General features: G+C 40.3%; 1 long non-coding RNA gene across 1 annotated transcript in view; it reads left to right on the forward strand.

Annotated features, from left to right (window-relative positions):
* LOC149090638 (uncharacterized) overlaps positions 1–22,199 on the forward strand; it is a 194,102-nt gene that overhangs the window by 51,026 nt on the left and 120,877 nt on the right. The window lies entirely within an intron of this gene.

Below are 22,199 nucleotides of genomic sequence, written 5' to 3' on the forward strand. Positions count from 1 at the left end.
CCTTCTTCTTCTGCCTCAACATCAACTACTGCTGATTTAATGACCCTTTCAAGACAAAACTTTTCCCATAACCATGCCATATTGAGCGCAGTAGCTTCAAATCTGCGCCCAGCCCAATCGAGTTGATCAAACTAAACGAACAAATTCCGCCCACTTTAATTGTTCGCTTTGTTGTGAATGTCGCTTATAAGTATATTTATCATTCAAATTATGATTCATGTGGTTGAGGAAACACAGTTTCGTCACAGTAGATTAAATGTGTGGAGTAGAGCCGGCTCCGGGCTATAGCTGGGGATTCTGCCTCACACATAACGCAATGATATCTAAGGACATGTTTGGGATATATCGCTTATGACGGGCTTTAGGAAAATGAAAGCTCTGTACGAAATAATTGACCAAATCGTATAGAAAATTATAGAATAGAAAAGATCTCAAGTATGTGGAAGAGAGACAGCAGCAACTAAAGAGTCGCAGTCAGCCTAAGACTCCACTGGAGTATATATAGCGAGGGGCTATCTCTCACTACACTCCATTTATAAGTACGATGTGATTAGTGATTAGTGAGTGTGTGCAACTGTGTAGATTAGATGGAGCAGACTGCACCGACTATCAGCCTAACTAATGCGAGCAGAGCTGCTACCCATCCCGAAGTCCAGAAATTATACCTACACTCAACAGGCTGTTCACTCGTGATCAAAGCCTTGAAAGACTCACTTTTACACAATGAAAACTAGAAATCTCTGTTCGCTATTGCAGTCAATTAGGAGTCAATAAGCAGGATTATCCTGGCTGTTGTCAAGGCAAGTTTGCTAACTAGCTCCTATCCAGCTCTACGCCATTCAAGTGCTTGGTGTGATCGCCAAGATGCACTTGAATAGACCACGTGTACTTCAAGCGAAAATGAGGATCCTTGGTACATGAGAGCTAAGGATATAGATAGAGAGCTAAAGATTCCTAAACTTCAAGGCAAAATTCAGGAGATGGTCACAAACTACTCAAGGAGATTAAATTTGCATTCAAATTACATGGCTCTGTAGCCCAATATCCTCTCAGACTCCCCATCTCTACGTGCAGAAGTCTCAAAACCTCAACACCTGCTAGATCATGTCTGGGTTTTGACCTCAACATCGTCCTCATTTCTTAAGTCTCACCCATGCATTCACACTCTAAATAACTTCTTATCTCTGTTATGTCTCTTTTGTTTAGAATTAAACAAGATTTTATTAGATATATAAATATTGATTAGGTTTAGGCAAAGGTAATAGTATACTATATTATTAATTTTATTATATTATTAAATTAAATAAATTCAAAATCAACCGACTCAAAGTCAGCAGAGCGCATCTCTGGATTTTCTCTGCATTCGATTGCAAATCACAGATACATACATGTGCACACATTCAACTGGCAAGGATTCTCTATGCCAGCCACGCCCACTTATGCCCACCACCAACTGCAGCCTTAAGCGCAGTGAGTATTTCGGTCGTTCATCTGTTATTGTTTACGTTGCGTTCGCTTAATTGGAAATTGAATTAACATAACTGAATGCGCATTAAGTAGCTATATGTGGTGAGGGGAGGGGAAGGGGAAGAGGGGTGGCCTGCAAGGCTGCGTTCTTGATAAGCCGATGGCTCGTCGCGTTTGTTGTTCGCGGATTAATGTCGGGCATTAATATTAATGAGAAATATCATTTGTATATCGCATGTTCGGATTAAAATCAACGCATGCCAAGCCACGCAATCGTCGGGGACTGTGCAACTATTGAGCTGGCGCAAAGTTGCGATTGGCCAGTGGCCATGCAACATGTGGCAGGCTTATGAAACGAAGCGAACTCCAATCAAAATTAAGCTCTGGCCCATTTAATGCTTTATGTAATCCACGATTAAGGCCATAAGCCCAGCCAAGCTGTACCCGTTCTGCTGCTCCACTCTTCTCATAGATTCGGGCATTTCGTATGTTTATGCTTTTTAATAGCTTTATTTGTCGCCATCGAAATGGCAGCATGGCCAAGTCTCGTCCTGGACCCATTAACCCACATAAAAACAGACCCAGAACTGGCGACTGTCGCGGACTTGAAAACACAATTGAAATCGAAGGCAAGGCAGCTATATGCGCTCTCTCTCTCTTTCTCTCTCTCTCTCTCTATCTCTATAGCAGATACATTTGCCCGGCCATGTTGTACACGCCTAATGCGATTTAGTTGTCCATTGATAGCGAAATGATAAATATAACGCATACGCCGCATTGCCCACTAAACAATATTTGGCTGCCCAGGCGAATTGGGTCAGCATTGAATGAATTTTTAACGATTGAATTTCTATTGCGTGAAAGCATAAATCTTCTGCTCGCGATTGTCTATTCTTTTGGCAAGAATATGAAATGTGCTTAAAAGCAAAAAATTGTGTTTTAATATAAGAGAAAAATAAAAATTTATATATATCAACAAAAGCTGCTTGGGTGAGAGAGAGAAAATACATTATAAATAACATTTGAAGCAAAGCGAAAATAATGGTAGAATAAATTCTCTTCAAGGAAAGGCAGCAGACGGTTTGGTTATATTTGGAAGGGGGGGCAGAAGGGAGGTAGTCGGGATTGCTCTGGTGTAATATTGCTCTCAAAGACAGGAGTGATAATTATTATTTATTATTAGCTATTAACTATTTATTGATATATTTTCATTGGCATAAACTTATTTATTTAGTTATTCATTTAGCTATTACACTTAAGAGTATTTGATGAGATTTTGCATTTGATTCCGGGAGGGGCAGATTCTCCATCTCTGGGTAAAACTGCGCTTCTGCAACCTTAAGAAATTTTTTAGCTCTTGGGAATACTTGATGGCCCATGCAGAATCCCTGCCTGGCTTTGGGCCTAGCTTGGCCATTCAAAGGATTTGCCACTCCTAGTCAAGTGTCTTATAAATTGGCATTTATATTTATATTATGGCTCTTTGATCACCCTTCACAAATATTCACATAAAACTCCCAGCCCCTAAGATAAAAACACGATTTTAACTTATAAATTCGCGTTGAGTTAATCATAAATCTATAAAAAAATAAAAGGAAAGGAAAGGAAAGGAAACGTCGTCAGACAGTCGCCCGTCCGTCCGCTCAAGAGACTGAAAACATTTTACCCAACTCAAGCAGCTATTGAGCAGGGCATGGATAGGGAGTATATCAATTATGCAATTGACAAGAGCTATGCGCGGGCCATTAACTTGAGAGAAGAAAAGTTGAAAAAATAGTAGAAAAAAAAGAAAACGAAGACAGCTGCATTATGAATTCAAGAGATTGCTGCCTGATTGGCCTGTCAATCCAGCGAAACCAATTTGCTCGACTACTCCGCTCACATGCCACAGACGGCCTGCAGTGTTTGCCTTCGAGTTTTGTTCGGCGGTTAGCGAGCCGCCTTAATTGGCCTTAAAAATGTACAACGGCATTTGGCATAGGCCAAATTACCATGCCGCTCGATTCCGGGAACTTGCCATTTAGCCAAAACGCAACGGCAGCCTGTCAAGCGTCTCTCCGGCCGTTTGTCCGGCAATTGAAGAAGTTGTTTACTCCATTTGTCAAATTGAGGTGAGCAATTGAATGCAATTGTTGGCTATTCAACCGATAAGTTGATATATTGAATATTTATGGAACTATGTAGATATACGATATTGTGGATTTAGTTGTTTGCTCTACTGACTGACTTTTCATCAGCTGTCGAATGCCGTGTGGGCTTTGGTTGCCATTTTAGTTTGTAGTCGACATAAGCCAGCCATTAGCCGACTTTGATCAGGCACTACGTGAGTTGTTTTCACATAAAAAGTTTAACTATCGCCCAGCTGTTGGCTGTGCATGCTGGCACCATCTAGGAGTTGCTCGACCACCGGACCACCTGCTCCACATGCCTGCAGACACCATAAAGGCAGGCAGACACATGCACACACACACAGACACACACGTACACTCAGAATCCGCAGAGAGACATTGTGAAGACATCATCATAAAGCGATTAGCGAAACTAAAAGTGCCATTAAAGTGCGTCTCAACACACAGACTTGAATGCAAAATGGCCTGAAGGACATTTGCCATTCAGTTAGCAGCGTGCTCGAATGAATCTCGAAATGAATATTCAATACTTGACGCTTATGCATCATAATGTTGTCTATTGTTGGGACTATATGAGCGATTGGATAGAAGCGAATTTCTGCTGACTGAGCAAATGACTCTGCATTTTCGATAGGTTTTTAATACACCATATCTAGTCACTTGGAAAATGTATTCCCAGGGTATATTGCAGTCGTGTAGCTCGTGCGCCATCAGGCAACGCCCATTCGCCGCCCAGTTTGAAACGCTTGTTTTCATTCCGGCCGAGCAAAACAAGTGTCAACAGAAACTAGATCAACTGGGACGAGGACAAACGAGGACGACATGAAAATGAAAACAAGTCAAGTCAAAGTTTTCGACGTTCGATTGCCGAAGATGGAATACACTTGAGTTGTTTGAAACAATTATCCGATCTTAACCTAAATTTCGCAATGTTGCGCCATGAATGAAGAAGACCTTACTCTTAATAATGCTGATGGTAACGGTAATGATAGCTGTTGGAGTGTAATCGTCGTTTTGTTTTGCTCACAATGAATGATGATAATGATGGCAATGATGACATAAAGAATTTGACAGCAAATTGTCACATGGTAATTATTAGAATATTAATATTACAAAATAGGAATATTAATAATGATGCCAATAAAAAAACATATATAAATATAATTAATAAAAAATTAACACTAATAATAATGATCAAATTAAAAAAAAAAAATGTTTCTAATAATCTGATAATGTCAATTTTAATAATAATATTGCTGAAGGTGATAATAGTATTAACAATAATATTACTAAAAAGCATTAGTTAAAAAAAAAATAAATAAATAAATAAAAAAATATTTGTTAAAAATATATATATTTATAATGGTAATGATTCATAAATTAATTATTATTTATTCAAATAATAATTCTGAAAATAAGAGTAATAATAAAAATATATGCAAAACTTTTTTAGATAAATAAATAAATATTAATAGTAATAATACCTAACAAAAATAATACATATGAAAATTAATTATAATAATAATAAATATTAATAAATAAAATAAATGATAATCGATACAGAATTTTAAAAAAATAAATGTAATAAAAAGGAGTGAATCAAACCTCCAATATTTTAAAAATGTAATTTAAAATTGCTTTACCTTCATTTATATTTATACCAATAAAAACAACGATGCCCACAGAAGAATTAAATATTAATTAATATAGAATTGCTCTAATGTTCGATAAAAATGACAATAAAAATTGATAGTGAAAACAATACCAACAGCCATGATTGGGCTATATCCCGAAACTGAAATAAGTATATAAACCAAATTGCAGAAATGCCTTAAGTTAACTCAGTTATGAGCTGTTGTTTATAATATAAACTGCACAGACAAAACCAATATACAATCTGTATATATACACACATATATATCAGCAGCTCTATTAATATAATCTAAACATAAACAAAGATACTCTTGGCGTTCCAGACAAGATTAGGAAAGTATGCATAAACTTTATTATATCGTTTTTTTTTTTTTTTGGTGAGATAAGTTGTTGATGGTAGGACCTTCTGGTAGGGTATACGCAGCTTAAGTGTACTTTCTGCCGCTGAGCCAAAGCGGCGCGACATGGCAGCAGCATTTTAGACACTTCACAGGACTCCGACTTGGCGTAATGCGCCCGGAGGGTGGTCTGGGGGCATGGAAGTGCCCGAACGGCCGGCGCTGGACTCCACTGGACTGCACTGAACTGTCTGGGAACTTTTAAGCAGTGGCCATTGAATGGCTTAAGTGAGCGTAATTCGCCGTTTTGGCAACTGTAAAGCAAAAAAAAAAAAAAAAAAAGCAAAAAGAAGAAGAAGAAGCCAAAAATATAACCAAAAATTTGAATGCCTCGCGCTTTTGTGGTCCAATGAATAAATTTCACAGCCAGTGGGCGAAGCATACAGCAGGGCGTATGTGCCGGGGAGGTGGAGGGAGGGCGGCAGTGAAGGGGAAACGAGTGAATCGCTTGCGTGTGTATGTCAGACGAGGCACAGAATTAATTCCCTAAATAATAAATGAAAATGAAGAAAATTTGCTCGGCCCGCCTGGGGAATCGAATGCGGTTAATTTCCATTCTGTTTGCATAGCCCAGGTCAGACAGACAGACAATCAGAGTATGGGTGTTGCTTGGGGGTTAAGCGGAGGTGAGGGGACCACGGGGCAGGAGATGGGGATTGGCATGTAAGTAGTTGTCTTTTAGTTGCAGATACACACGCTCAGATTAGGCCAAATTGCATTTAATGCTCGACGACCCCCAAGCCCCGAGCTAACCGAACAGCTCTGCCACCACCGCGATCCAGTTGAGATATGGCAACACGATGCCGAACAAATTTCACGCCAAGTTGTTGACTTAATCATTTGTAATCGTTTAATGCTGCATGCTTATTGCCAGTCAGCCATTCAGCTAAGCCACGCCCACTGCCTACGGAGCGTCCCCAAATGTTCGTGCCGCAACTGCGGCTCACATTTGGCATACGGAATGAGCTCTGAACTGGAGCAGGAGCAGGAGCAGGAGTTGGAGCAGGAGCAGGAGTTGGAGCTGGAGCCTTAAGCTGCGGCCATGGCTAAGGAAACTTCCCAGACATGCCAAATTAGTAGTTCACATACGCACCAGCCCCGGCCACGCCCACCAGCAACAGCAACAGCAACAATAACAATAACAGCAAAAAAGTATATAGAAAAGGGGCGCTCGAAGCCGATTGCAGAATCTTTTTGGGTTCGGGTCGCTTACAGCGTTTAGAGTTTTAGTGTAATCGCAATGGCAAAGTTTTTCGATTTGGGAATTAAAATAAAAAGCAACAGCCATGGGTAGAGCAGTCTGAATAGCAGCATAAGTCCCACACCCGAATCGCCCCCCGCCTCCATCCATCGCTGCTGTAAGTTTAGCTCGCGCTTGCCCCTTGGCCCCCGCCCAGAAAAAGTTTTCGCTTGCCGCCCTAAACGCATCGCTGACGCTTTTCGCTTTTCGCTTTCACTTTAATGGGCAAATCCAGAGCGTAACCTCCGTAACCTCCGGCAGCTCCCACTCCCGCGCCGGCTCGAGCTTTGGCTCCGGCCTTAGCTGTGCGCCTTTAAATGCCCATGGAGGCCCTGCCCCGCTGCCGCCAGATAAGTGATAAGCCGCCGTACAAATTGCTTGCGCCAGACGCCAAGTTGGCAACACGCAAAGCAAACGTTGCCTACTTTCAGGCGGCCCTCGCCTCGCGTGGCGCGGCCAAATAAAAGGATTGACCATCTAAACGTGGCGCCCGTAATGCGCTCCGCCAATAAACATTTGAATGCTAGGCCAACACATCAGCTGCCACGTATGTATGTACATAGCCGCTGCCTTCAGTGCGCCTCTGCATTATTCACGACATTTGATGGCCACTAAAAAATACATTCGCAACACGAGCTGCACCCACGGCTTATCCTTTGTAAATTTGCCGACAGTTTGTTACTTTTTACTCGTGGTATTTAGGCTTCGCTGCTCAAGGATATTCCATTACAAATAGTTCAAATGAATATATATGTATGAATGAATATTCGTAGGGTTCCCAGGCAGCGCTCTCTTTGAAGCCCATATTTTATTACGGAACGTCTGAGGCAGAGAGAGTGAAAGATACAGGGGGATATATATTGATATATATATATAGAAAGAATGAAGGAGAGAGAGAGAGAGAGAGCACGTGTTTTTCTTGTTATTCTGTTCATTTGTTGTTATTTTATGTTGTCTACCAAGCGGCTGTATCAGTCTAGACAGGCTCATATGTTTGTCTGCCTGCGCTACAGCTCATTCTTCTCTAAAGTCTATAGACCGCTTGGCTGGATCACCTTATCATATGTAACGAAAAATCTATCAGTCTATCAACTTCTTGCTTATAATTTATGACAAGCCTACCCCACTTTTCCTTTGGCTAACATATTGCTTATCTAAGGTCTCGTCCGCTTAAGATGCATGTGACCTTTTCTATGAACTGCGAAATGTTAACAACAAGATGATAAAATGTTGGTAGAAATTGAATAGCATAAAATGTTAAAAGCAAGCTGATGGCATAAAATGTTAACAGAAATCTGGTAGCTTAAAATTTTAATAGCCGGGGATCACATAAAATTAAATGATAACTTAAATTTTATAACATAAAATGTTAACAGCCAGATGATAACATGAAGTATTAAAATAAATTTGATAGAATTAAATATGAACAGAAGTTTAATAAATTATAATGCCAACAGCAAGACGATATAAAATGTGAACAGCCAGAGGATAACATAAAATGTAAACAGACAAATGATAACATAAAATGTTAACAGTAAAATGATAACATAAAACGATAATAGACAGATGATAACATAGAATCTTAACAGTAATTTAATGACATAAAATGTTAATAGGAGCATACATACCAATAACATAACACGTTAACAGCCAAATGATAACGTAAAGTGTTAACAGCAAAATAATAGCATAAAATGCTAACATCAATAGTATAACATAAAAGTCTTAACATATAGAGTAAACAGCCAACAGAGCGAGTTAACATGGCACACACCTGGGCTCACCTGTCTGCATGCGTGCATGTATGCATGCTGGGTCGCGGTGTATTTGCCATGAAAGTTTATTCGCCGTATTTCACCATTAGTTGGCTGACAAATAGCAAAAGTTGTAGGAGGTCAGCCAGTTCATAAGAAATCATGGTTAAAACTAGAGCGCGTTATGCGGCGACTCGACCAAAGCAAATATATCAGCGGAGATTATAGAGTGGAGCCACGAGTTGGGGTCCTGGCGCCGGGACTGTGCCAACTGCAGCATTTATTGTAAGTAGCTGCAGTGGCATGCGCAGCTATCGTCGTACGCCGCATTAGCAATTCAATTGGAATGCGAAGCTCTGACTGGGGTGAAGATGTGCGCAGTCCGAGGGGCGTTGACGAGGGGGAAGACGATGAGTTGAAGTCAGTTAAGGCAGGCGAAGCGCCGGAAATGAAGTCCAAAATGTTCGTTCAACTTAACGTGCCACATAAAATGGGGTTCAACAAACTGACGACAGGTGTGCTAGTGCGTGTGTGCGTGAGCGTGTGTGCGTGTGTGGGGGGGGGGGGGGGGGGGGGGGGGGGGACTGTGCGTGGGTGTGTCTACGTGGGCGTGCGTGTGCGTGTCCGTGTCCGTGTGGATTTACGTGTCTTGGCAATGCAGGTTTGTTATTTGAAAACTTGGCGCGATTTACATAGCAAAGCGAGCGAGCGAGCGAGCGAGCGGGCGAACGGGCGAGTGAGCTGGCAGAGCCAAGGCATTACTTTTACGGCAACAGTAACAGTTAGTGCAACTAAATATGCAAATTGCCGACAGACAGAGAGGCAAACAGAACGACAGAGGGCGAGAGAGAGAGAGGGAGGGAGAGTGAGAGGCAGAGAGAGGCGGGAACATAGAGACTGGCAACGTTCTAGACGAGCCACGAGCCACGAGCCAAGGCGCTGTGGGTCGCCTTTTAATATTTAATGCGGCGTCGCATTAAATTCCATTCAGCCGCAAAACGAAATTATAAATTGACATAAAACGATAAATAAAGCAATGGCAGCGGTTCGACTGTTCAAGGGGTAATGCAGCCAAACGCAATTTGCTAGATTTATAAATCTATTTAGCCCGAGAAAAGAATAAAATGCTACAAAACACGCGCTCGCTGTGGGGCGAAGGGCGTGCCAGCAGATAAGAGACCTAGATGTGAGATTTGAGAAGCAAACTTTCACTTACCGAAAGTCGAGCATCATGAAATTGAAATACGATTTGTAGATGAGATATATAGTGGATAGACAGAGAGGCAGGTAGATATAGGTAGATATAGAGATATATAAGGGATAGATGGAGAGGGAGTTAGATATAGGGGATAGATAGAGAGAGAATTTGATATATAGGTAACGATATGTAAAGATATGTGAGATATATAGGGGATGAATAGATAGGAGTTAAACATGGGTAGAGATAGAAATGTGGGTATATGGGATATATAGTGGATAGATAGCGAGAGAGTTAGATATAGGTACAGATAAATAAACGTGTGTGATATACATACGTATATAGGGGATAGATACAGAGGTAGTTAGATATAGGAAGAAATATATGAGATATATAGGGGATAAATAGAGTGGGAGATATAGGCAGAGATAGATAAATGAATCTGAGATACATAGGGGAGAGATAGAGAGGGAGTTAGGTAGAGGTAGGGATAGATCAAGGTATATTATATATATAGGAGTTAGATAGATAGAGGTAGATATAGTAGATCGAGATAGATTAAGGAAGGTACATTTGATTTAGGTATATTTGCTTTAGACTTAAAACTTCTTCTTATATATAAATATGCAGCCCAACTAACCTAAGAAAGTAATTGAAGATATCTGTGAATAGTTCACACTTGCTCATTGAATCGTAGACGAATGAAGTAAGCTTCAGTCTTATGAGAAGTTTATGTTGAAATTGAATGAATATATAACTAAAACTAATCTAAGACAGCAACTATCTGTTTTATATCAATTCCCTACACAAGAGCACAAGCCAAAACACTTTATTTAACCCGATTAGCCTGTCTAGTTGAAGGCATTTCGAATACATTAATCTTGGCTTTAAAGAGCATACAGCTGGCGGCATTAGTTCTGCTGCCTGCGTTTTATATAACAGAGCGCTGGCATGCTGTCTGCCATATATATAGATATATATATATATATACATATATATATACACCAAATTTATATATCTATGTTTGTGTGTCACCAGTAGAGAAGAAGCTGGCGGCACGTGCTGGCTACGCTGTCAAATAAGAAGCAGAGCTCCAGCAGCAGCGGCAGCATCAACCATAGGCAATCGCGTCGTTAACATATGTTGTGTTCAAGTTTCTCGACCAACTTGCATGCAAACGTGCATGTGTGTGTGCCCATGTGTGTGTGTGTGTGTTTTTTTTTTTCTTTAACAATTTGGCAAATGTTTGTTGAAAATATACGAGCTTTTCATGCATACACAGACATTGGCAGGACCGTGAACGGGTAGGCAGACGGGACACGCTTGCCTCGACTCAAAAGTGACTAAAGTGTTGGGCCCCAAACGAAGCGTACAATAAAACACTAGACAACACAGCAGCAAAAAAAAAAAAAATAAAATACATACATATATACATATATAGTAAGAAGACGACAAGAGATGAGTACGCAAAATGAAAACAAAAGTCAATATGTTTAGAGTGTTTGATGCGCAGCTACCCTGTAAACAAATGTCGACAAAGTGCTCGCACACAAAGGAGAGATTTTATATGTTTAAATTTGTAGTTTGCAGTACATAAAATGTAATATTCACAAGGGAAAACATCAGAGCGAGAATGAGAGAGGCAACGAGACAGAGAGAGAGAGAGGGATAGTGAGAGAGAGATGGAGAGTGAGCGTAAAAGTAAGCATACCCTGCATATTGTGCAATATTTTGCTCAGGACTTGAACAAATTTTAAGAGCCCGAGCACATGGCACAGAAAATATACGCCTAAAAGCTATTTACACACACACACACACACACACTTACGCACACACACTCAGCTAGATAGGTGTTCTTATGTGTGGGCGAAAATATGGTGAAAAACAATTTCATTTGCGGCGCGTCGTGTCAACCATTTGTGGGCAAATTGTTTGGCCCATTTTTGTGTTTGGAAAATCGACACTTGAGCCGCTCAACGACAAACTGGGACGATCTGGCACACTCAGAGCTGACCTTTCGCGAGCTGCCGTCAGCATTGCGGCCAACTTTCTGATTAACACATCTGCAAATCAAACGAAATCGAAATTTAAATTGAAGGAAACTTTTGGCCAACTGCAATTACTTTGGACGGCCTATCTTGGCCGGGGGCAACAATTGAGAATCGCGAACATACTCAAAACTTTTGCAGCTACTCAATGCCCATTGAAGTTTGCCTACTTGGCTGACTGAATGATTGTGGAGAAGTCAAAAGATTTCCGACTAAATCAATAATAATAAAGCGTCAAACGCAAGTCTCGAGTTTCAAATCAATTTCCAGCCTCAAGATGCGATTCACGTTTCCAGATTTGCCAACTTTCTTTCCATGGGTGAGCTGCCTATTTGCCTGTTGGGCTGTAGCTTCCATAATTATCAAGTTTGTGATAGGTGAGAGTGCGAGCTGTGCTTTTGACAGAATTGAATTCATCACAACCGCATTTCACGGTACCAGAAAAGCTGTTAAGCTTTGTAGATGGTCGAATGTGACATGCAATCGAATGCCGATGCAGTGAAGAGAGGGAGGGACAGAGGGAGAGACATAACTGCTTTCGACAGGTGATTGTGTTTGGAATTGACACTGGCTCTGTCTCTGGCTCTGGCTCTTGCTCTGGCCCTGTGTAAGCCGAGTTGACAGCCCAAGTAGGCATAGCTGCTGCATTGTCCTGCTCGGCTGTCAAGTGCTTGGATTTCGCATCGTTTTTGGGGCCCAGCTAACGCCATCGACACACTGTTGCCAATGGCCAATTGGCCATTGTTGGACTACCTCTTAATCTTTGGCCCATGTCGGCCGCAGTGAGTGTGACCTGATAATTGATATTGAAAAATCGCCGAGAAACTTAATATAACACAAATCGCCAGGCATTTATATTAATATATTGAATCGTCTAACCACTCAACAGCCAACCCCAATGCCGGAGCACTTCTGGCCTTTTTATGGGCCACTTGGCGATTGAGTGGCTTTATTAACGCCTGAGACGTCATTCGCTGTACATGGCCGCAAATTTAATAACAAATAGTGTCCATCAGCCAAATGTCAGAGCGACACAAAAAACAAGCATCTGTATGTCTAATGTGACAAACAGCGCTGATATGAGAGCCGAATCGCCAGCTGCTGCTGCTGCTGTTGCTGCTGCTGTTATTTATGGCCCATGTCAGAGATATCGCAGCTGGCTAGCCAGCAAGAGTTCGAACATGCACATGAATTGTGCGAGACTAGCTTATCAAGTCCGTAATTATGTTAATAATATTACATATCTATATTGCTTGATTGCTGCTCATAGATTACAGCTGGCATGGCTTTTCAATTCCAAGGAGCTCATAGGTAATACTCGTTGTAAGTCTGCGGCAAGTCTGTTATCATTAACATTAACTGTTAACTGATGACTTAACTGCTAGCTGTTAACTGTTGACTGTTAACTGTTAACTGCAAATTAATAGCTGTAAAATGTTAAGTGCTACATGTTAAATGCAAACTGTTAAATGTTAACTCTTAACTGACAACTACTAACTGTTAACTGCTAGCTGTTAACTGTTGACTGTTAACTGTTAACTGCAAATTAATAACTGCAAACTGTTAAATGTCAAATGTTGACTGTTAACTGACAGCTACTAACTATTAACTGCTAGCTGTTAGCTTTTAACTGTTAAATGTTAACTATTCCTAGGTAGGGATCAAGAGAAGCAGACATTGATTGTTATGTGACGCCTGAATTCGGTTGAGTAGTCAGTAACAGTAGTAGTCGCATTAACAGTTTGAAGGTATCTGTTTAATACAGTGCTTAACAGATATTTGTCATGTTAACATAATGAGTTACATTTAGAGAACTTACAGAAAGCTGCAACTATTTTTGTTGGTTCCTCTACTAGCCCCATCAGCTGTTTTAGTTCTGTTGCAAAGCCTTGAAATCTTCAGCCCAACGATGACATATTGACTCTTTATAGAGAAATCAATCCATTCAGCCTTCTGTCTTTAAGGCCGCCCACAGGCTCAGCTTAATTATGGGCTGACAGCCTACTGAGATACTTCCAAGTCTAAATTTAGACACAGAGCTCAACACGAAATTTCCATTAAGAGAGCTAAAGGGAAACAGCCAAATGAAATAAAGCTCAGGCTCAGAACTCAGCTCGCTCAGCCTGACATAGAATTCGTTTCAACAGCCCGACAAATTGCAACTGAAAACAAAATTCATCAACAATTCATAACTCTCTCTCAGAGCCCAGGCCAGTTTTATTATACACAAAGTTAAATTTAAGTGCAAGGCACATAACATTTATTGCATCAGAGCAAAGTTAGGGCAACGAATCGACACAATTGATCACAGTTGTTGTTTTAGTCAAGAAACTACTCGAATTTAAACAAATTGTGTCAATTACTCAACCGCAGGCCAACAGCTCAACTGTTCACTCTGCCATGAGATTTTGGTTTTTCTACTTTTCGTTTTTGTGGTTCATTCAGCTGAATTGTTGTTCTTTACATATTTCACATACTTTATGGATATATATTTTTCTTTGCCAAAGAAAAAAATAAAAATAAGAAGAAGAAAGCACACGAAAATCGAAATTGAAAACTCAAATACAAAGTGAAAGCTTAAATAATAGATGCTGAGCCAGCGCATGACATGGCTGTCAGCCAATCAGCCAGAAACTAGCCAAAAGCAATGGGACGAATAAACAACAAAATCAAAATGAATTGACAAATTATGAAATACAATAGAGAGAGAGAGAGGGAGAGCGATAGAAGTAGAGAGGGAGATGGAGGCTTTCAAAAGTCAATTTACATTCATTACAACTGCATTCCGATTGTATTCCGTTTGCCCAAAAATCAATAACAGGAAACTAGTTCAAAAGGAACTAGTTCCAATTGATAGTTTGACAGCTTGTGGATATTGCTCAAGGCAACAAAAATAAATAGAGTATAAAAAAAAGGGGAAAATTCCATGAAAATTGCAGTTCAAATACGATGAAAATTGTTTTTTTTTTGGCTGCCAACTGAAAAGCTGAAGAAACTGATCAGCTCAGCTGTAAAAATTGCTGCAAGAACTGCGATGCATGATTTACTTTAAGTCTGGTCATTATACATATATGTCAAAAATATATTTTAAAAATAATAATAATCAAGCAGCTGCCTTTTTTTTTTTGTTTTTTTTGTAAACTGAAACTGAGCAAGAACAAGTAGCGCTGCTCTTTTTTTTTTGCTCAGCTGCTGTCATAACTGCCCCACGCTCAAATCAACCTTAAATGAAGACCCCAAAGAGTACTTAGTGCAAACCCTTTTCAAATTTGCTCTTTGAAAAGAGACTCCGGCGCTCAAGTACGAGAGGGCATCTGGGGCAGCTGCTAAGTAAATTCAACAGTTAAAAAAGAGTGAGTGGGCGGAGGGGAGGGGCAGTACTTTTCGCTAGTATATACATACATATATATTATTTGGTAATTTGTTGGAGCGCGTTTTAAGTGCGGATAAGGCTTGCCTGCTGTAGCCGAGCTCAGGCTCTAATGAGTCTGGCAGATTATGACAATAAAAGCAGGTCGGTCTATGAAATATGGACACTCACTCAACTTTAGTTAAATCATAATAATTATTTTTTTATTTTATTTACATATATATATATTTTATTTGCAATTTGTCTTGTACAAAACAATAAGCAAATCTTTAAACTATAAATCATAATAATAAATCAACATTTTTTTAAAATATATAATTTGATTATTATTATACATATAGTTAGTTAAAGTTAAAAAAAAATAAATTAAAAATTTTTTAGTATTATTATTATTAAAAAAAATAAATAATAAATTCAAGTTTTTTATTATTATTATTATTTTTTAACTTTAACTAACAATATTTTCATGCTGTTTCTTGACGTCTTCAATTTTGGATTGCAGTGCCTTTTGAGCCTTTTGAACGCAAACAAGCTGTTAAATCCTTCCGCTCTATGTAACTATATAGATATCTATCGTTACATATCTGATGAGTCACGGTCAAATCTTCAATTTCGCATTGTCGCATTGTTGTTAAATTGTTGGAGAAGTTCTCTGATTGTTTATCGCGTTGATTGGGTCAACAATAGAAAGTACATGAAGATGCTTGATTTCATCTAATATATATATATATATATATATATATATATATTTTTTTTTTTAGGAGTGCAGCTAGATTGCGTCACTGCGAAGGCAAGCAATGGGGAAAAGCGGGAACATGAAAATGAAAATGGGTTGCGAATTCCGAAATGAAATTGGGATGCAGAGGGCGCACTACGTGCGTCGTATAAACAAAACCAAAAACATGTTTTTCTTTATATTTCTTTCTTACTTTTTTTTCCCTCCCTTTCTTTTTTGGGCCACACTGCAGATACACGAGGACGTTAGTAAACATATCTATATATAATTATACATATACATATATGTATATGGTTATATAAACACGCACTCATATCTCTATTTATACGCAATGGGAGTGTGAATGGGAGGGGGAGTGGGGAGACGGAGAGATTTGTGTCGGGGGCGCTAAGCGATTTACGATCTTGTCAAAGATATATGCGGCTGGTGAAAGTACATAATTGAATTTAATTAGTTTATGCTTCGTGCGCCAGCTTCCAATTAGTCTTCCTCTTTGGCGCTTCGCTTAGTTATTGTGTGCGTGGGCCAGGCCCCAGTCGCTTGTGTGTTTGTGGCTCAAGTTTTGATTGACATTGTGTAAGAAGAATCTGGCAGTGCGACTGTCACTTGGCCTGGCAATTTTTGCTTTTGTGGCCTGGCATTGTGTTTCCTGCCGCTGCCCACAGACAAAAGCTTAAAGTTTTAGCACAAATTGTATTTAATTATGCGTTGCCTCCAACACACAGAGAGAGAGGGAGAGAGAGAGAGAGAGAGACTGTGGTCGGGCAGTGTATCATAACGACAGCAAATTCGTCAACTCACTAATGCCCATTGCGCAGCCAGAGAAATTGCTTTGTGGCTCGCCATGAGCACTCTGCTCAATTATGCACATTTGACGAGAGTTTCGAGTCTGGATGGGACGACATCAAAATGCAAAAGCAATGGCTGACAATCTCAGCGAAAAATGTGGATAATGCGACAAGCATTAAGCGCAATTACAAACAACATTTCCATTCAAAACTGGGCGTGAATAACTCTGAAGGCAGCCAGCAAACGAAAAAGTTGCCCCGAAAAATATCTAAATCTACACAGAAAGAGGTCCACAAATGAGGATTCCCCTCTCCCTCCGCTCGCTTCACGCCGGCCTTATGACAGCTGACATCTCTGCTGAAGTTGATATCTCAATGCTCCAACTCTTTGGTTAATCTGATGTGGGTATACCATGTGACCAATTTGTGCTATGCCCCCCATAGGGAAGTGTATATGCTTAGGGGGAGGAGACCCATTAGGCACGTGTCGAATGGCTGGGCTATAATTAAGCCCAAAGTAAGTAGAGTACAAATGCTAAGATGTCAGCCAAATAGAAACGAATCAGAATGCCAGCCAGCCGGACGAGCATCATCTCTGTCGCCAGGACATCCTGGCGGCTCTTGTTCTTACAAGGACTTGAGCGGCTGCCACGCGATGTTTATGATGCGTTCATAAATACCTGGTGCTGGGCGCTCCAAATGGAAATAAACATGAAAATGAAAATGGAAACGAAAACGAAAATAATAATAATAATAATAATAATAATAATAATCCAAATACAGTTCAGCAGACACATCAAGCAAACGGCACGTCAAGAAACGGTCAGAGCAGTCCACCCCCTCTCCCCCCACGCCAAATATCAAATGTCGCCGAACGGCATCGAAACGCTCTGCTGATGGCTGTGTTTCAGCCCCCGATTCGGGACGCCCATTGGGGGCTACCAAGTACTCCGATGGGGCGACGCTTGCTTATTGCGTATGAAATCACTTAAGTCTCGGTAAACAGCTCCCAGTGGCAACATAAATATGAACTTAAAATAGCCAAAGAGCGAGCGGACAGACAGAGAGAGAGAGAGAGAGAGAGAGAGAGAGAGAGAGAGAGAGAGAGAGAGAGGGAGCACGAAGCGTTGGCCATAAGAATATAATAACAATACAGCCCACTTTGGGAGTGTTGGCTAGAACTCGAAGTTCGAGCTCGGAGTTCGAGTTTCAGCTGAAGTTTTTGGAGCTGTCTATTCATGCCAGCCAAATGTCCAGCAGCGGCCATTTGACTGCCAGCCCCGCACCGCAACAGCTGCCAATTGGCCACTGTCAGTGCCATTGACAGTTGCCAGTGGCTGACAATGGCCGCACAGCAGTTGGCCAGGCCAAAGATACATTTGATAAGCAGTAGCTGCTGACAAAGATCTGGCCAATTCACAATATATATTAGACTGATATCTGGGCATGTTAATGGACTGACTGATATCAAGACATTAGCCTCCATTATAGATTGATATATAGTTGGAGTTGAGGAACTTTATCTAACTTTGGCTTTCATATCAGTATCTTCCATAAGACTTAAGCGTGCAAATAACTTTTATAGAGTCTATCTTGAGGGACTTTTTAAAAAAAAACTGTGTTGCACAAAGAAAGTTTTCTCAACGGTTGGCAACGGTCAACTATAAATTTCGATCTGCGTCTAATACATATTTCCATGCTATATACAAAGCGCAAAACTGCTCGGTCTGCTGGTAACGAGCTAATTGAATTGAGCTGAGAGCATCGTTATGGGCTCTCTTGTCAGCCGACATCAGTGTTGGCCACTCTTGGGCGACGGACACAACCTGCCAGAATCAATCGGAGTGAATCAATTTTGTGGCATTTGGCAGCACTGGCGGCACTGGCGGCCCCGACGCTGACTTTCGCATATCCCATGGGGTCGTCGAACGTTCGCTTGGGTGTCCTGGGCTACTTCGAGGCGGTACGATTATGTCCTGCCATTGCTGCTCCTAATCGAACCCAATTCCCTTGACTGATGGCCACACGCACACACACACACACACATACACACACATAAATTTATATACATATATATGTATATATACAGATAAAGATACATATATTTATAGCGATTCCACTTCATTGAAGCGTCGCCAAGTGGGCATAATTACGTGTTGTATGTGCCTGTGTTTATGTATGTATGTATGCGCGTGTGCGTTTGTGTGTGTTTGAGTAGGTCCATGAACTCTTAATTTCTGTAGAAATTCAATAACCTTCTCTATTTATTGTTATTTCGGATGTTGGCTTAAAACAAGCGCCCTTAAAGCGAACAGGAACTCGAAATTTAGCTCTACTTGACTTGATTTACATGTTTTAGGAAAGAAAAGATTATTATATATATAAATATAATATAAAGGCTCTCAATACTGCAGAAGCGTATCAAGTAACTGAAAGTCTAAGATCTAAGACTGATTTGAAGGGATCGCGAAATCTTCTAGAGGTAAATTAGAGAATAAGGAAACCTTAGCTACTTTAAAGTTAATTCACAATCGAAATTTAAAAAATATTTTAGTGTAATATTATTGAGTATTGATAACTACGAATTGTAATATTTATAATATAATATTTAGGAACTGGTTTAGTGGTATAAAACAGTTAGTATTAAGTATTACAGCTTGTCGTACCAAGTACTTTGTATTATAGTCTAGCTTTTGTAGCTAGTATTTATGTACCTAGATGTCTATTATCTAATATTCAAGAACCTAGTATCTACTACAATATCTTATGTACACCTTACACCTTATATCTACTCTTATAGAATATTGTAGCTAGTTTTATAGTACCTTCCTCACAATATTGAAGTAATTATAGCCAGAAATTGCATCTAGAATCGAGTATAGTATTATAGCATCTAGTATAGTATCTTAATATACCTTGATTAAATCGATAATCGCGATAAATCAAACAAAATTCTATCCCCTTAATAATATTTCTTTCTCGACATTTCTGATCCCCTTTCCATTTCGAAATTTCAGGACTCGTCTATAATAACTTCCATGCTTGTACTTGGTACAGTCTTGCGATTATATTCATAAGTATAGTAGTACCTATATAATTGCTGGAAACTTGAGCTGTTATAAAAAGTTTCTAATAAATAGAGTAATGCCTTGCACCTACTTAGGCTTAGTGCCCAGCAGAAAGGTAAGTAGTATTGCTGTACTTACAATATAACTGTGATTGCGGCTCTGAGGACTGTAATTCCAAGCACTTAACTGCCTCTTGCCTCTACCACTTAATGCTACGGTACCTGGCACCGAGCAGTGCCATATCTATCTATAGACATATCGATTTGTCGATTTGGTATTGCATTGCCAAATTACCGATATTGTGGTACGCAGCACCGTGCTGCCACGTGCTGCACGTGCAGCTGTTGCTCTCGGGCCACAGCGACTGTTATGCCGGCACCTATGCTAGTTTGTAGGGTATTAATGTAATCAGCTTACGTTCGCCTCTAGTTTGGATGCAGCGTTGACTGTTCTTGACAGCCTCTCGACGAGGACGAGCACAAAGCCCCACAAACTTGGCGCCCATTAAATTGAGTTTTATATTGAGATGGCTGGCAGCCCGGCTAACGGTTATTGAATTAAATGTCTGTCTGTCTATCTGGCCAATCCCTCTCTCTCTCCCTCTCTTTCTCTGCCCCTCTCTCCTTCTCTCTGCGGCTGCTCTGTTGTCTTAGCTCGTCGTTATTTTCGCAGCGATTAAATGAGAATTTGGTAATTCAAATGCCTACAAAACTAGTCCAAGAACTATTGATGGCCCATCAAATGAGCAACGCGTGTATAGTATGTATGATATGGGGCGATAATCCTTAGCGGGGTCCAACTAGCCATCAATTGCCACGGGCCATTGGACAGCTACTCTTTGGGGGTCATTGAATGCTGTGGGTCAACACTCAGGCGTCGGCTTTGTCTCAAGTGCCGGCTAATTAATTAATTATTTAAAAACAAAAGAAACAAGAGCAAGCCAACCCTCAATGTTTAATCAAATGAAATAAATGCGTCTAAGCTGCCAAAACTGCGGGACCTAAGTCATAAAGCTGATTCATTGCTCGGAAAGTTGTGCACTGTCACCCAGAGACTGTGATTCGAAATCAATTGACGTACTCATTCGTCTGTTTTATGCATTATGTGCACATAAAGATTATGGCTCCTCGTCGACTGTAATCAGTATTTAAGCAAAGTGCGTTAAATATTGCGAACAAACAACTTGAGCTGATGAGCTTCAGCGTGCTGGATTTGCTCAAACTTTTGTTTGCAGTTCGCCCAGAAAGCGGGAGGAAGCATTTGCCCCGCTCCAGCACATTCCAGGCATGAATACCAAATAGTTATATGAACTTGAGCTGAACTTGCGCTGTTTGTGGCATAATTGAAATACATTTAACACAACTCTTTGCGCCCAAACAATGCTGCCAAGTGCCAGAGCTCTCAACTATCTTAAATTAGTTGGTAAATATTTTTCGCACAACATATTTCGGTTTGCTTCTTTAATTTTGTTGATCGAAAAAGCCAGATTAACTATTACAATATAGCAAAATGTTGCCATTGTGTTGCACAGCACTATCAGTGTTGCACATGTAACAAGTTAACAATACTTGTCTAAACAATTGAGGTCCGGCGAGGCGGAAGTGCACGACTAGAGCATACGCTGTGCTTATTGGGAGAGTTTATGTTGAAATTTACTCTGAGGTGGGGGCTTAAGTGAAATGTTAAAATAAAGAGAGAGAGAGAGAGAGAGAGAGAGAGAGAGAGAGAAAGGCAGCGAGCGAGACAGTGAGAGAGAAATTCCATATGACTTGAAATGTGCCGCAAAAATTTTCCCAAGATTGAAATTTCAAGTTTATATAAATATAAAAATATACAGAAATTAATATATAGCTTTTTGATATAAAGCTTTTTCAGATATCCTAACCGTTTCTCTACAAAGTTAAATTTCCATTGAAAAACATTTATTATAATTATTGTCTAAATGACTTCAAGTCCGCCCAAAGCTTCTGGTCAACCACTTCCGCCAAGTGCCATGGGTTTGATGCATGCTAATATCGGATGTGGTTTGGGGCACATCAATATACTATTTGATTACTTAAGCCTGATGGCTCGCGCTAATGGCTAATGGCTAGCCAGTGAGGATGCAGCTCAGTTGGCCTGAACGAGACTTTGAAATTATGAGGGCTGGGCAAGGGTATTTAATCTTGCGGTACATAAAACTGGATATTCTTTTCACTCTTTGCTTTTAGCTGTTGTTGTTGTTGTTGGGTAATGCTTGCACACAAGCCAGCTGTACGCAAAAGATAGCAGACGAGGTCGCCCCTATATGGCGGCCAACAGTTATGCTGGGGCTGGCATAGCCGGGGGCTTAAAACAATAAAGCAATATT

This window comes from Drosophila navojoa, chromosome X (genome assembly GCF_054131105.1).
Source record: "Drosophila navojoa isolate 15081-1374.11 chromosome X, UAZ_NAV_1.0, whole genome shotgun sequence".
Lineage (NCBI taxonomy): Eukaryota > Metazoa > Arthropoda > Insecta > Diptera > Drosophilidae > Drosophila > Drosophila navojoa.